Genomic DNA, 15110 nt, shown 5'->3' with positions numbered 1-15110 from the left:
GTACTATGGGTATTTATTACTTCTCAAAACTGCTATGATCCCTCTACCCCCTAATAGTGATGGGCGAATTTATTCGCCAGGCGCGAATTCGCGGCGAATTTGCGCGATTCGCGTCCAGCGAATAAATTCGCGAAACGCCCGCGAAAATTCGCCGAAAAAATTCGCCGGCGTCAAATTTTTTTTTTCGAAAAACGGACGCCGGCGTCAAAAAAAACCGGGTGCCGGCGTCAAAAACGGGCGCCGGCGTCGAAAAAAACGGGCGCCGGCGTCAAAAACGAGACGCCGGCGCCGTTTCGCGAATTTTTCGCCGTTTCGCGAATTTCGCGCGAAATTCGCGAATTTTTCGGCGAAGCGAAACGGCGCAAATTCGCCCATCACTACCCCCTAATAATTACCTCCCCATGAACCTCAATGCCTGTATTGACCTTCTGCCTCAGCGATGTGTACTATACGGCAAGCCAATTTGGGATTATTGACCCGAAGGCAAACGTAGATTCTGCAGCAATATTGGCGTCAATAGAAGAAATGTACTAACTGACTGTAAACATAGAAATTAATTAGTGATCATTTAAACGGTTCAATTATATCAGGGAAGGGTAATGAGAGAATGAATGAATACGATAACCCCATGATTGATGGTGGCAGAATATTTTCATGTAAATGATGATCACACACAGAGGTTTTTATATATTTTGAAATCAATGATCGTGTTTCTAGTTTGGTGTAGTCCTTGCTTACAAATAACCCAAAATGTGGGCTTGATTGTCTCCAAGCCATAGTTCCAAAAAATTTCAACCTAAGGCTGGACAACTTCAGGGACTTCTATGGGCCTTTAGTGGGCCCCATTATAATTGCCCTGCTTTTTGGCTGATATGGCTTTGCTGTCTGTACAACATTTGGGAGATTTCTAAGGCACCCTTTTTACATTGTTCGTAAACCTAAGAGGAACAGTATGAGACCATGGATACACAGAGCTCATAAGATCTGGCACAGGAATGATATTCATTTAATGGGTCGAGTGAATAAGCCAAGCAACAGAGACACCCAGTGTATAAAAGCCAAAGCTGTTAATTAAAGGGGAAATGTACCTCATTTATAATTAGTCGCTATCTCCCACTTATTCTCCATTAAAGCATGAGCAGCTCATTATGAGCCCAGAACATTCCTTCTCTGCAGACAAGGTAACAAAATAAGCAACTAGCGCTTGGGTCTATCCGTGGAACAAGCTCTCAGCGAGTCAGGCTGTTGCTCAGAGGGATCTTCTGCTTAATAAATAATCATTATTTCCATGAACCGGCACCGTCTCCCTCACTTCTCAAAACTGAAACTGTCTCCCCATAAAAAAGGGATTTGTTCCCGCCAGCGACTGCCTATAAACGAGAGTGATTGCTGGCCGCCATGCGTATTTCATCAGGGCAAGGAAACATCGCAATGCTGCGGTTGGAGTAAATAAACACAACTCATCTTCTAAGGGGCTTACTATTAGGCTAACCAGCACCTTCATTTTCTCCTGCCTTGCCGCCCAAAAGATTGTAAGCTCTTTTTGTAGCCTTTTTTTCCCTGTTTTCCTTTCTCTTCTTAAATCAGTTCTCTTGGTAGTAACCGTGCCGGGAAGAATGTGCAGAAGAATGTGCAGAGAAATATAGTGAAGCATATTAACTGAATGTGGTATAGTCTCTTTATCTGCTTGTATGCACTTCCTGTTAGTCATGTGACCTTCTGTACTTCCTTTTTAGCAGATAAACAGCAGCTGTGTCTTGGTTTATGGCAAGGATCCTTTTTATTGTCAAATAGGAGAAGGGTAGATGGACAGGAGGAAGTACACCTACATGATTCCCTATTCCTGCCCCTCATGAATGCAGTACTGCCAAGTACAGAAGAGCTGTATTGATGGGTCAAACAATGGTCTCTTTGCTTCATTATGGGCCCTTCCTTGCCCTCAGCACCCAACCGTTTTGTGAATGACCCCTTTTGCCTGTCTTTGGGGCAAATTGCCGAAGCGCCTAACGCTAGCGTCAATTCGCAAGCATTGGGCATTTTCGTTACTTCGCAAATTCACTAACGAACGATGGTGTAACTTCGCTAGTGTTACTTCGCACCCTTACGCCTGGCGAATTTGCGCAACGGACGTAACTACGCAAATTCACTAACGCGCGCATTGTACTGAACGCTACCTTTTACGCCAGACTTCCTTCGCCACCTCAGACCAGGCGAAGTGCAATAGAGTAGATAGGGATTGCTTCAAAAAAAGTTAAACGCTGGCGTTTTTTCTATATAATGGGTGATAGGCTGAAAAAGATCGAAAAAATTTTTGGGGCTCCCCTCCTTCCCCCCTACATTTCCTAACTCATGGCAACTTAACTATACAGTGGGCACATGTGTAGGGCAAAATAAAAAATTTTATTTGATGTTTTGAAGGTTTCCCAGGCATTTGTAGTGATTTTACGTATTCCTCCATTGAAATTTGAATTTGCAAATTAACCATCGCTAGCGTAACTTTGCGTAGCGAATCAACGCTAGCGCAACTTCGCAACCTTACGCTACCCCTGAGCGCAACTTCGGATTTCAGTGAATTTGCAGAGCGCTGGCGAAACTACGCCTGGCGAAGTGCGGCAAAGTTACGCCTGGCACAACTACGAATCTAAGTGAATTTGCCCCTATGTGTTTCTCTTAATGTCTCTACCTCTTTAATAATATAGATAATATAGTGAACATTTCTCTCGTTCCTCTTGGGCTTTTCATCATGGAACACACAAGGTTGGAATTATGATTGAATAAACTTCTGATTAGGTCTCCGCACACCCAGCATGGCCAGCGTCTTTCATAAACCAAGAAAATGGCTACAAAACAAATGGAGTTTCCGTCTGGCATTTACAAAGTGGAGGCTGAGTAAACTGCTAACCGCAGTGGATGACACTGTGGTGTCCTTGGCTTTTGTCAAGGGTGCTCATGTTACAGGGAATTCCCCGTTTGTGCCAAAAAATTTTCACCAAGCTCTGGCGTTGTGATTCAGGGATGGATAAGGAGAGGGTGCACCATGTTTTCATTTATTTTTAACCTCTTAATAATTGGGTGGTGGCCTGAAAAACATTTGGGGTGACAAAGGAAGGTTATCAACCCAAAAGTCTGAAATTTGAAAAGGTTTTAAGATTTAGAGGGTTACTTATTGTCCCAGTGTAATAATAGTACTTCTATGAATCTAGGTGACTACCTTTGACATGACAGAAGGATCAGAACCTCAAGGAATGTTGAGCATTTTGGCAAAGCAATGATACCCCTTTCATTCTCTTCTCTTCTAGAGCCCTTGAAATAGACTTGAGAATTTATTGGATTGCAAGTGAAGCAGGTGAAGGAAGGACCAAGGTAAGGCCACTGATTTCATTCTTAACATGATTCTGCCTGACACACAATGGAGGCTGACATGTCTGTGTGTTCCCTTGTTGCGGTTCTCCTCTGATCTCAGGCTACTAATAATGAGAGGAGGCACTTTCGCTTTACAAGCCTTTGATGAGCAATCAAGTGTAGATTCATGGAACAAAACAATTCTCTTGGTTTCTCTGCCGAGTCTTCTCTCATGTGCTGAGTGCAGTAATAAACCTTTCGTTCTATACAGAGTTCATGGTTGTGTTCAGTGCACCATGAATCCTATCATAGATGTTGCAAGCTTGTTTTTCTGGTTGTTTAAAGGAAGGTGGATAAAGGATCCAAACCCAGTAATCAAATCCCTGCCTTCTTGACTTGAGAATGTCTCTGTATTTAACCTATGTATGAGTTTAACTAGAGACCTGGGGGCAAATTTGTTGGCTAACTCTTCCTTTCCCTTGTGACCAACATTTTGAACACACTCCCATCATCTATATCAAAACCCAAAAAGAAGGACAGCACTCTAAGTCATAGGCACTCCTATCATTTATACACTCATATCCCTGAGCCCCTTTAGGTGGGTATGTGTACATATAAGGCTCAATTCGTTTTTGGCTATAGCCCTTCCCACTCTGCTTACTTTTTAAACCAAATTTGTCTGGAATAATGTACAATATACACAACAATGCTTGTTTTGGCTTTGGGTAGAAGCCATATTTGTACATGTGTTGAGAGTCCAGAATGGCCAAACTGCCTCTCTATCTGATGGCTAAAGCTTATCTCCTAAAATCCTCAGATATAGTCTACTCCAAACCAGTGGCAGTAGCTGAGAGCCAACGATCTTGTGGTTTCCAGCAACCAAGTCAATGATATTGTACTATCCAAAGTTTCAGTGGCTCAGTTGTGAGAACCAAAGGTTGAAGATCACTAGCTCCCATCCACAGCCATAGTTTGAAGACTATTGGCTTGGATACTGGCACCCAAAAGTTGAAGATCAATTGCTCCCAGCTTCAGCCAAAGTCAAAGTTTGTAGAACATTCAATTATTACTGGCAGCCAAAGGTTGAAGATTAGTGGTTACCAGCTTCAGCCAAATTTGATTGGCTTGGTAGTGAGAAGGCAAAGGTTGAAGACCATTGGCTACCTGCTACTTCAGCATTTGGTTCAAATCTGTTGTTGGGATGCTGGGACAGCTGTTTGACAGCAATGCTGCAATAGATTTAAGGGCAAGAGATGTTTGTGACTTATTATAGATCTTGTGGCTAATCCACCATGAAGATCCTTTGGGAAGAAATCATGATTCTGGTCCTCAAGGGAAGTACAGTCCAACAATATGGTTAACCTAAAGAAAATCCCTAGCGGCCACCTTTATCCAGTTAGTTACCTCCTAACTACAGTATTTCCCTTCCAATACAAGTTGCCCAAGAATATTGTTCTCCCTCCATCTTTGATCCATTTTCTTCTTTAGCATGTCATTTTTTTGGTCCAGTAACCCCCACCAGCCAATCACTCTTTCCTCTTGCTAATAAATATTACCTGGGAATTGAAAAATGGTCTTACAACTGAGTTCTATAAATATGTGCTATGCTGTCTGTTGGGTTACACGTCGCTCAGACGTTGCTCAGATATGGAAGCTCAGCTACCCCAGTTGGCTCATTGACTGGGAGAAGAGTGTAGAGTTACTTGTGATGAGCCATGGCCCCCAATAACTAGGAAGCCATGGATAGGAAAGACATAGGAAGATTCTGTCTAAAGAGATAGAATGGAATTCAGATCATTGTTTTTATGCTTATACTAAACCACCTTTGGGTGGGATCTCAAATAATTTGTCACAGTGTGTACAGATCCTATATGAAACGCATTGCAACAGTCCTGCCCTACTTTATGGCTGAGATTCTATATATCAGTTTAAAGATGGCCATACACGATAAGATCCACTTGCTTGGCATCCTCGCCAAACCAGTGGATTTTTCCCTGATATGACACCCATGACAGGGCGATATTGGGTTCATTAAGCGCTCGACCCTAGGAAGAGAATGGGTGAAGACGAATCATAAGACCAAATCAACCAGCCAATGTGGTTATCGGTTGCAGGAAAAGAAAACTGCCCAATCGATATCACGCCGATTTTTGGCCTGATATTCATTGGTGAGACCTGTCAGAAGCCCCCACCCAGGTAGATAAGCTTCTAAATAGGTTTTAAGTAGGGATGCACCGATTCCACTATTTGGGATTGGGCCGAATTCCTGAATCCTTTGTGAGAGATTCGGTTGAATACCGAACCTGAATCCTAATTTGCATATGCAAATTAGGGACTAGAAAGGGAAAAGGTGTGAACATTTTTTCACTTCCTTGTTTTGTGATGAAAAGTCATGTGATTTCCCTCCTCGCCCCTAATTTACATATGCAAATTAGGATTCATCTGAATGCTGCTGAAAAAGGCCAAATCCTGGCCAAATCCCAAACTGAATCCTGGATTCTATGCATCCCTAGTTTAAAAGAATGATATTGACAGCTTTAATCTACATGTGTATTGGCCACAGAACGCATGGATCACTTATATAACTGTTTATTTATCAGTGCAGGATATGAATGCCTTAATCGAATTAATTAGTGAAATGGTTAAGATAAGGAAAGCATTACATGGCAGTTTTAAGACAATGTAATTTTAGGATATATTTAGGACAAAGAGCTAGGGACTAATTGGAAGTGAATAAAAGTATAATAAAAATTGAATATTTTACAAGCGAAATGTCAGGATAATAGTTTCCCTTTAAATAAATAAAGTGCTAGAAGTATATCTGGGGTCCTAGGGCTGTTCTGTCTGATTGAATGTTACTGGCTTATTTGTAGGGGTGAAGTAGAATATGTTTTTGTTACTGACCTGGGGCAGATCACAACTGTACATTGAAACAAAATAATTAATAGAATAATAATTCTATTATTATATTCTATAAGAATAAATACAATTCTGCAGTCTCACTTTAAGGGCAGGGGCACACAAAGCTACTGGGGGAGATTAGTTGCCCAGCGACAAACCGCTTCTTCTTCGGTCTCCCTGAACTGCCTCCCGCCAGCTAGAATCTAAATCGTCGGCGAAATGGCACTCGGAGCCCTTCGTTTTCCGAAGTCACCCGAAGTTTCCTCATGAGTGTGTGCCCTCACCCTTAGTGCTGGCAGCTTGTCTCTATTATGGGGTTAATTAGTTCCAATTGGTCGGTTCAACCCTTAAAACCTGCGGAGGCCACAAATCGCGGGTCTGACCCCTTCAACTCTTCTATTGGCTGCCGAGTGATCCCGCTCTTATTGGCTGGGCATGTGATGAATTAATCCGTTGTTAATCCTGCTGAGTTGAAAGGATTTTGTTTCCACGAGGAGGGGGCGCAGAAAGAGTGGGGGGCCCCCCTGCCTAAACATAAGGTGATAAGCGGCTTCCTGATACTGAGTTCTGCTAATCTCCCTAGTCTTTGGGACCCACTTATACTCATACTTTGCATTTGCACATGGAAATACAATAGGAAAAAAATCATCTCCCTCTCTTAAAGAGACACCGACACATTTTTAAAAATGTTATCTGTAGGACCCAGCTTCCTGGGCATTGTTTCTTTTTGAAAAGCCTGAATTTTGACAATACAGCTGCCTGAAATCCCTGGACGGACTCACTAAGGAGCGCTTAGGAATTTGGGATTCTGGACTGTACTAGGAGAACACGCCGGCAGCTTCCCGTCATTCTTAGTGAGTTGGTTCAAACATTTTAGGGCAGCCGTACCACCGGTTATCCGGCATTATTCCTGTCAACAACAGGAAACTGGATCCTAGAAATATCATCCCAATGGATTTTCAACATATGTCAGTATGTCTTTAAAGTTATAATTGTTGTTATTAGTATTGCTTATTATTTTATTACTATTTGTAAGCAGCACTCCTTAGATTCTATCTATCCGTAGAACAGAGCATTCTATCCCAGTGGCTGCACAGATCCTATCTGATCCCCATTGTAAGCAACAGTCCTGTCCTGCTTTATGGCAGCTGAGATTCTAGCTATCTGTATAACAGAACATTCTGTCCCAGTGGCTGCACAGATCCTATCTGATCCCCATTGTAAGCAGCAGTCCTGTCCTGCTTTATGGCAGCTGAGATTCTAGCTATCTGTATAACAGAACATTCTGTCCCAGTGGCTGCACAGATCCTATCTGATCCCCATTGTAAGCAGCAGTCCTGTCCTGCTTTATGGCAGCTGAGATTCTAGCTATCTGTATAACAGAACATTCTGTCCCAGTGGCTGCACAGATCCTATGTGATCCCCATTGTAAGCAGCAGTCCTGTCCTGCTTTATGGCAGCTGAGATTCTAGCTATCTGTATAACAGAACATTCTGTCCCAGTGGCTGCACAGATCCTATCTGATCCCCATTGTAAGCAGCAGTCCTGTCCTGCTTTATGGCAGCTGAGATTCTAGCTATCTGTATAACAGAACATTCTGTCCCAGTGGCTGCACAGATCCTATCTGATCCCCATTGTAAGCAGCAGTCCTGTCCTGCTTTATGGCAGCTGAGATTCTAGCTATCTGTATAACAGAGCATTCTGTCCCAGTGGCTGCACAGATCCTATCTGATCCCAATTGTTAGCCACAGTCCTGCCCTGCTTTATGGCTGTGCAGTTTGACAAATCGATGACATTTTTTGCATTAAAACAGACAGGCTTGTCCTTGCCACTCCGTTCCTTTGCAAGTGTTTGGATTCTGAGATTTAGCACTTTCCCGCCCCCTCGGCACCTGTATTTGTCACTTCTTTGCATTACAAAAAACAACTTTTTTCCCCGTAACATCTGCTTCTTTTTCTCTCTTTCCCTGCATGTTTTGATGTGAATGTTCTGAGCAAGAAAATAGGGAGTATTGGGAGAAGTGGAGACAGAACAAAACAAGCGCTAGGAATAAGCTGAACTGGAACCAAGAGATGTACCTTAAAACCCAGTACAAACGTGACTATTTTATTTTTTTTCTTATACTGTGAGTTGTCTCCCCTGTTAATCCCTCGCCAAGGTTCAGATTGAAATGTAGAATATTGGAGTTCAGGGTGCCCTTTTTTTGTGGGGACGGCTGTGTTCATTATCAGTGCAGGGCAAGAGGAACCTGTCATTGCAGCAGAGCCAAATCCCTGGCAGCGAGACTTCAGCTCGGCAGAACTGGCAGTTGCGGGGAGACAGGCTGCAAACTATGAGGAGGTGATAAAAGCGCAGGCCAGACACAACTGTCTAATTCTGTCCTTGTCTGAGCCTCACGGGTGCCAGATGGAAAATAAGGCAAGACATCCATGTGATAAGAAGGAGATTATATACTTTCACTTTCCCACGATGCCCAGCTCCCTCCTTTACCCAACTGGCAGAATGAAGGACGTTCCAAGGTCAAAGCCTGGATAATATCGCTCTTTTAATTGCTCTTTTAACCCTTCGCTTGACATTTGGAACAGAAATGGTTAAAAGGCTGTGACCAATTAGGCATAGGATGCAGGAGGTCCTGTATTTCCATTCTGGTACAATGGGTCATATGGGGTGCAGTGTTGCTCCGCTTAAAGCTCCAGCGCTTGCATTCTTGGGTTTAGTAAATGAGGCCCTTTGTGTTCGTGATGATCACCACTTTGGCAAATTCACAGTGACAGAAGCAAATTATTATGTTCAGAGCCCATTCAGTGAGAATTATCTGTGCCAATGACATTTCCCTTTGTCTGCCTGTCTTTCTGCCTATATAAAGGCTTTAATTAAAAGCTCTATTTCAACTGATGTTCTAAAAAAAAACTAAGCGTTTTAGAATAATCTGCAACGGGGAGCTAAAAATATTATATAAACTTAGCATATTGTGAACGAATTCCAGCTCAGCCTCCTGAATTGGGTGGTTCATTAGCTAGCGCTAAACTACAATTCCCAGGATCCTCAGTTCTCAGGCTGTCCAAAAACATACAGACAGGTTATTTGGTTCCTGATAAAACTCACCCTTGTGTGTGTGTGTGAATAGGATAGGGCCCTTAGATTGTAAGCTCTCTGGGGCACAGACTGATGGGAATGTGATAGGGACCTTAGACTGTAAGCTCCACTGGGGCAGGGTCTGATGGGAATGTGATAGGAACCATAGATAGTAAGCTCTGCTGGGGCAGGGGCTGATGGGAATGTGATAGGGACCTTAGATTGTAATGTCACTGGGGCAGGGACTGATGGGAATGTGATAAAGACATTAGATTGTAAACTCACTGGGACAGGAACTGATGGGAATGTGATAGAGACCTTAGATTGTAATGTCACTGGGGCAGGGACTGATAGGAATGTGATAGGAACCATAGATTGTAAACTCTGCTGGGGCAGGGGCTGATGGGAATGTGATAGGGACCTTAGATTGTAAACTCACTGGGGCAGGGACTGATGGGAATATGATAGGGACCTTAGATTGTAAACTCACTGGGGCAGGGACTGATGGGAATGTGATAGGGACCTTAGATTGTAAACTCACTGGGGCAGGAACTGATGGGAATGTGATAGGGACCTTAGATTGTAAGCTCTGCTGGGGCAGGGACTGATGGGAATGTGATAGGGACCTTAGATTGTAAACTCACTGGGGCAGGAATTGATGGGAATGTGATAGGGACCTTTGATTGTAAGCTCACTGGGGCAGGGACTGATGGGAATGTGATAAAGACATTAGATTGTAAACTCACTGGGGCAGAGACTGATGGGAATGTGATAGGGACCTTAGATTGTAAACTCACTGGGGCAGGAACTGATGGGAATGTGATTGGGACCTTAGATTGTAAACTCACTGGGGCAGGAACTGATGGGAATGTGATAGGGACCTTAGATTGTAATCTCACTGGGGTCGGGACTGATGGGAATGTGATAGGGACCTTAGATTGTAAACTCACTGGGGCAGGAATTGATGGGAATGTGATAGGGATATTTGATTGTAAGCTCACTGGGGCAGGGAATGATGGGAATGTGATAAAGACATTAGATTGTAAGCTCTCTGGGGCACAGACTGATGGGAATGTGCTAGGGACCTTAAACTGTAAGCTCCACTGGGGCAGGGTCTGATGGGAATGTGATAGGAACCATAGATAGTAAGCTCTGCTGGGGCAGGGGCTGATGGGAATGTGATAGGGACCTTAGATTGTAATGTCACTGGGGCAGGGACTGATGGGAATGTGATAAAGACATTAGATTGTAAACTCACTGGGACAGGAACTGATGGGAATGTGATAGAGACCTTAGATTGTAATGTCACTGGGGCAGGGACTGATAGGAATGTGATAGGAACCATAGATTGTAAACTCTGCTGGGGCAGGGGCTGATGGGAATGTGATAGGGACCTTAGATTGTAAACTCACTGGGGCAGGGACTGATGGGAATGTGATAGGGACCTTAGATTGTAAACTCACTGGGGCAGGAACTGATGGGAATGTGATAGGGACCTTAGATTGTAAGCTCTGCTGGGGCAGGGACTGATGGGAATGTGATAGGGACCTTAGATTGTAAACTCACTGGGGCAGGAATTGATGGGAATGTGATAGGGACCTTTGATTGTAAGCTCACTGGGGCAGGGACTGATGGGAATGTGATAAAGACATTAGATTGTAAACTCACTGGGGCAGAGACTGATGGGAATGTGATAGGGACCTTAGATTGTAATCTCACTGGGGCAGGAACTGATGGGAATGTGATTGGGACCTTAGATTGTAAACTCACTGGGGCAGGAACTGATGGGAATGTGATAGGGACCTTAGATTGTAAACTCACTGGGGCAGAGACTGATGGGAATGTGATAGGGACCTTAGATTGTAAACTCACTGGGGCAGAGACTGATGGGAATGTGATAGGGACCTTAGATTGTAAGCTCACTGGGGCAGAGACTGATGGGAATGTGATAGGGCTCTTAGATTGTAAAATCACTGGGGCAGGGACTGATGGGAATGTGATAGGGACCTTAGATTGTAAGCTCACTGGGGCAGGGACTGATGGGAATGTGATAAAGACATTAGATTGTAAACTCACTGGGGCAGAGACTGATGGGAATGTGATAGGGCTCTTATATTGTAAGATCACTGGGGCAGGGACTGATGGGATTGATGTATAATCTCTATATGCTTTGTGTAAGTGAATTTAGAGCCCACCATTGCTGCACAGGGGTCTTTGCTTTATTCAGTGTTATCCTAGGACATTCCACCGTCCAGCCTTGGTGTGTATTGGTACTGAAAATATAATATTCTTTACATGGTTCCAGTTGGGGTTCCTTGGTCGAGAGAGGCCGGTGTATATAAAAGACAAGGAGTGAATTGAAGGGATCTATAGGGTGGTGAGATCAGGGGGTGCTAAAAGTGCAGAGAACAGCGAGTGGGAAAGAGTTCGCTAAAGGCGCTCGTCACACTTAATGAGGGATTTTTACAGCCTGGGAATGAAGAGAGGGGAGTGAGTGAGCCCCCCGAGTTAAGATAAGCGTCTCCTCCAGCTCCTCGCTCAGCAGTGAATGTTCTCCGCGTGTGACTGATAACATACGTGTATTCCATGTGCTTTAATGGCTGCAGCTGTGGAACATGGCAGATACATGGCAGGGGAACACGCAGAGAACATGCACTTACCAACTCTGTTATCCACTGAGCCCCACTCTTTCCTCCTTATTCCAAACACATTGCCAAAACATTTGTATCTGTATCACTTATAACAGTGGAATTAGCAGGCCTCAAACAAGCCCTGGATAGATTTTTGGACCCTGCGGTGCATTGTGGGTAAAAACGATGTGTGATGGGCAGTCGTGTGTCCAGTGTTCTGCGTAGGATCCAGTCAGTCTTGTCACCATCGGATTTAGACTGATTGGTATATGCAGTGCATTGTGGGTACAAGCATGGCATTGTGGGTAGTCATCGCCTTTGGCTCAGTCAAGTGTTTTAAGATGTCAGGTACCTGTGATGCATTGTGGGTATTCACACATCCAGTCTTCCACTTCGGATTCCAGTCACGTGTTGTCAACATCAAAGGTACCTGCAATGCCTTGTGGGTAAAAACCAATGTATTTTTTGGTACTCCGGTCCAGCGGCTTCTGTTTCACTTAGTTGTTATCACCTTGACTGTTTCCTGCAATGCCTTGTGGGTAAAATGCAATGCATTGTGGGTACTCGTGTCCAGCAGCTTCTGTTTCACTTAGTTGTTATCACCTTGACTGTTTCCTGCAATGCCTTGTGGGTAAAATGCAATGCATTGTGGGTACTCGTGTCCAGCTGATTCTGTTTCACTTAGTTGTTATCACCTTGACTGTTTCCTGCAATGCCTTGTGGGTAAAATGCAATGCATTGTGGGTACTCGTGTCCAGCTGATTCTGTTTCACTTAGTTGTTATCACCTTGACTGTTTCCTGCAATGCCTTGTGGGTAAAATGCAATGCATTGTGGGTACTCGTGTCCAGCTGATTCTGTTTCACTTAGTTGTTATCACCTTGACTGTTTCCTGCAATGCCTTGTGGGTAAAATGCAATGCATTGTGGGTACTCGTGTCCAGCTGATTCTGTTTCACTTAGTTGTTATCACCTTGACTGTTTCCTGCAATGCCTTGTGGGTAAAATGCAATGCATTGTGGGTACTCGTGTCCAGCTGATTTGGTTCCAGCTGGTTGTTATCACATTTATGCCTTTGCTTATGAGGTGGGGGGCCCTGAGGCAGCAGCCCCAGTTGTCCCTGGACCCCCCAGTCTGATGCTGAACTCCAGTCACCATTACTTGTATCTGCAATGCCTTGTGAGCAAAATCCATACATTTTTGGGGGGCCCCACGTATCCAGTGCTCTGCTCAGGATCCAGTCCAGTCAGGTGCCATCACCATTACTGATCCATGAAATGCCTTGTTGCCAAAAAAACAATGCATTGTGGGTGCTCATGTCAATTTTTTAGCTTAGGGTCCACTCAGGCATTGCCACGTTTACTCCTTTCTGCAAAGCATTGTTGGTAAAAGAAATGGATTGTGGGAAATGGTGTGTCCAATATTCCGCTTCAAAGTCAGACGTGTGAATTATATAGTGAATAAAGTACCCCCTTTTGTAAAATATAAGGATATTATAAGTTACCGAGGAGTTTCATGACCATATAAAAACAAGTTTCAGTGAGTCATGTGACAGAAATGACATCAGAACTCACCGTTTATAACTGATGACCGTTTATAAGGATATAAATGACAAGATATTCATAGCTTTTGTGTATTATATATATATATATATATATATATATATATATATATATATATATATATATATATATATATATATATATATATATATGTATATAGATCCTTTACTATGAGAATGGTACCAAATTGCACCCCATGGAGCACCGTTCCCTTTTGTACCCCGTACCAGACGCGTAATGTTTCCTCGGTGTGTAAGCGGCTTGTGCAAGAGCTTCCTCCTGGCAGGGAAATGGTTAACCAGTGACCCCTATTCATATCAAACATACGGCCCGCTCGCTCCCCGTGTTCAGTTCATATCACAAGGAGATGCCGCTGGATGTCTAGATTTTTGATTAAACCTGCAACTAAATCCCTTCTCAGGGAAGAAAGGCAGGTGTGTGTGTGTGTGTTTGTGTCTTTGCAGATTATTATAGGGTTTCTAAATCCAGACAGCTGTACAATGAGAATGATCAAGCCTCACATAAAGCAAGTAATAAAGTGGGACTCCAGGGGTGGGTGCACCGTGCAGGGGGAGGAGGAGAAGGGCTGGAGGAAGGGAAGGAGAGAAAGGAGAGGTGAGTGTAAAGTGGCTCCCACATACAAGTAATGATGGTCTTACACTTGCTGAAGAAATTGTGTTGAATGAAGTTTATCTATGGGGGACACAAGTAGCCCTCTGGAAATCTGCATGTTATTCATCACCCAGGCTTTAAAGCAATTGTTTGTGTTGTAGATACAAATCATACAGTTTAAACTCTGGGCCAACGGGTTAACGTTCTTCTGCCCCTTGGCTGAGACAAGCAACATGGCAACCACTACTTACACATATGGACCCAATGAAGGACTTAGGGGTAAATTTATCAAAGAGTGAAGTTCCGCCACTAGAGTGAAATTCCGCCACTCTCCATTCATTTCTATGGGATTTTGAAAGGCGTATTTATCAATGGGTGAAAGTGAAAGTTCACCCTTTGATAAATACGCCTATAAAAATCCCATAGAAATGAATGGAGAGTGGCGGAATTTCACTCTAGTGGGGGAACTTCACTATTAACTTCACTCTTTGATAAATATACCCCTTAGGGTAGAGTCCTGTGCCGAACCAATTTGTTAAACCCGACCCGCAACCCGCATACTTACCCAATTGGACCCGCTACCCGACCCGCAAGTACCTTATCTGCAACCCGATCCACAACCCACTGACCATCAAGAAACAGGAAGTGCTGTCATTGTAAACCGGACGTGACATCATTAGAAGTAGGCGTGGTCAGAAAAAAAGGAGTAAAACTCGCTATTGAGAAGACCCGCAACCTGCAAACCCAGAGAACCGCCGACCCGCGTCTATACCTGATCCCAAAACTTCTACCTGCAACCTGCAGGGTACTGCAGATTTTTGCGGGTACCCAACCCGATGCAGGACTCTAAACTTAGGGATTCTCTGCCTCCAACTAGCCCTGCACTTTCAAATAGAAACACTTGCCCTTTAATTTCAGCCCTTGCCACCAAACTTTGTAAAGAAAAAAGGGAAACCACAATAACAGTAATGGACTCGCTAATGTGAATCT

General features: G+C 43.8%; 1 protein-coding gene across 3 annotated transcripts in view; it reads left to right on the top strand.

Moving 5' to 3' along the window:
- sema6c.S (semaphorin 6C S homeolog) overlaps window positions 1–15110 on the top strand; it is a 128996-nt gene that overhangs the window by 35175 nt on the left and 78711 nt on the right. For all 3 annotated transcript variants that reach the window (XM_041574504.1, XM_018233508.2, XM_018233507.2), the window contains exon 2: window positions 3300–3363. The gene's annotated coding sequence lies outside the window, so the exon portion shown is untranslated. The remainder of the gene's footprint in view (window positions 1–3299; window positions 3364–15110) is intronic.

Source organism: Xenopus laevis, chromosome 8S (genome assembly GCF_017654675.1).
Source record: "Xenopus laevis strain J_2021 chromosome 8S, Xenopus_laevis_v10.1, whole genome shotgun sequence".
Lineage (NCBI taxonomy): Eukaryota > Metazoa > Chordata > Amphibia > Anura > Pipidae > Xenopus > Xenopus laevis.
Note: the sequence above shows the minus strand (reverse complement) of the source record. Positions and strands in the feature narration are given on the sequence as shown.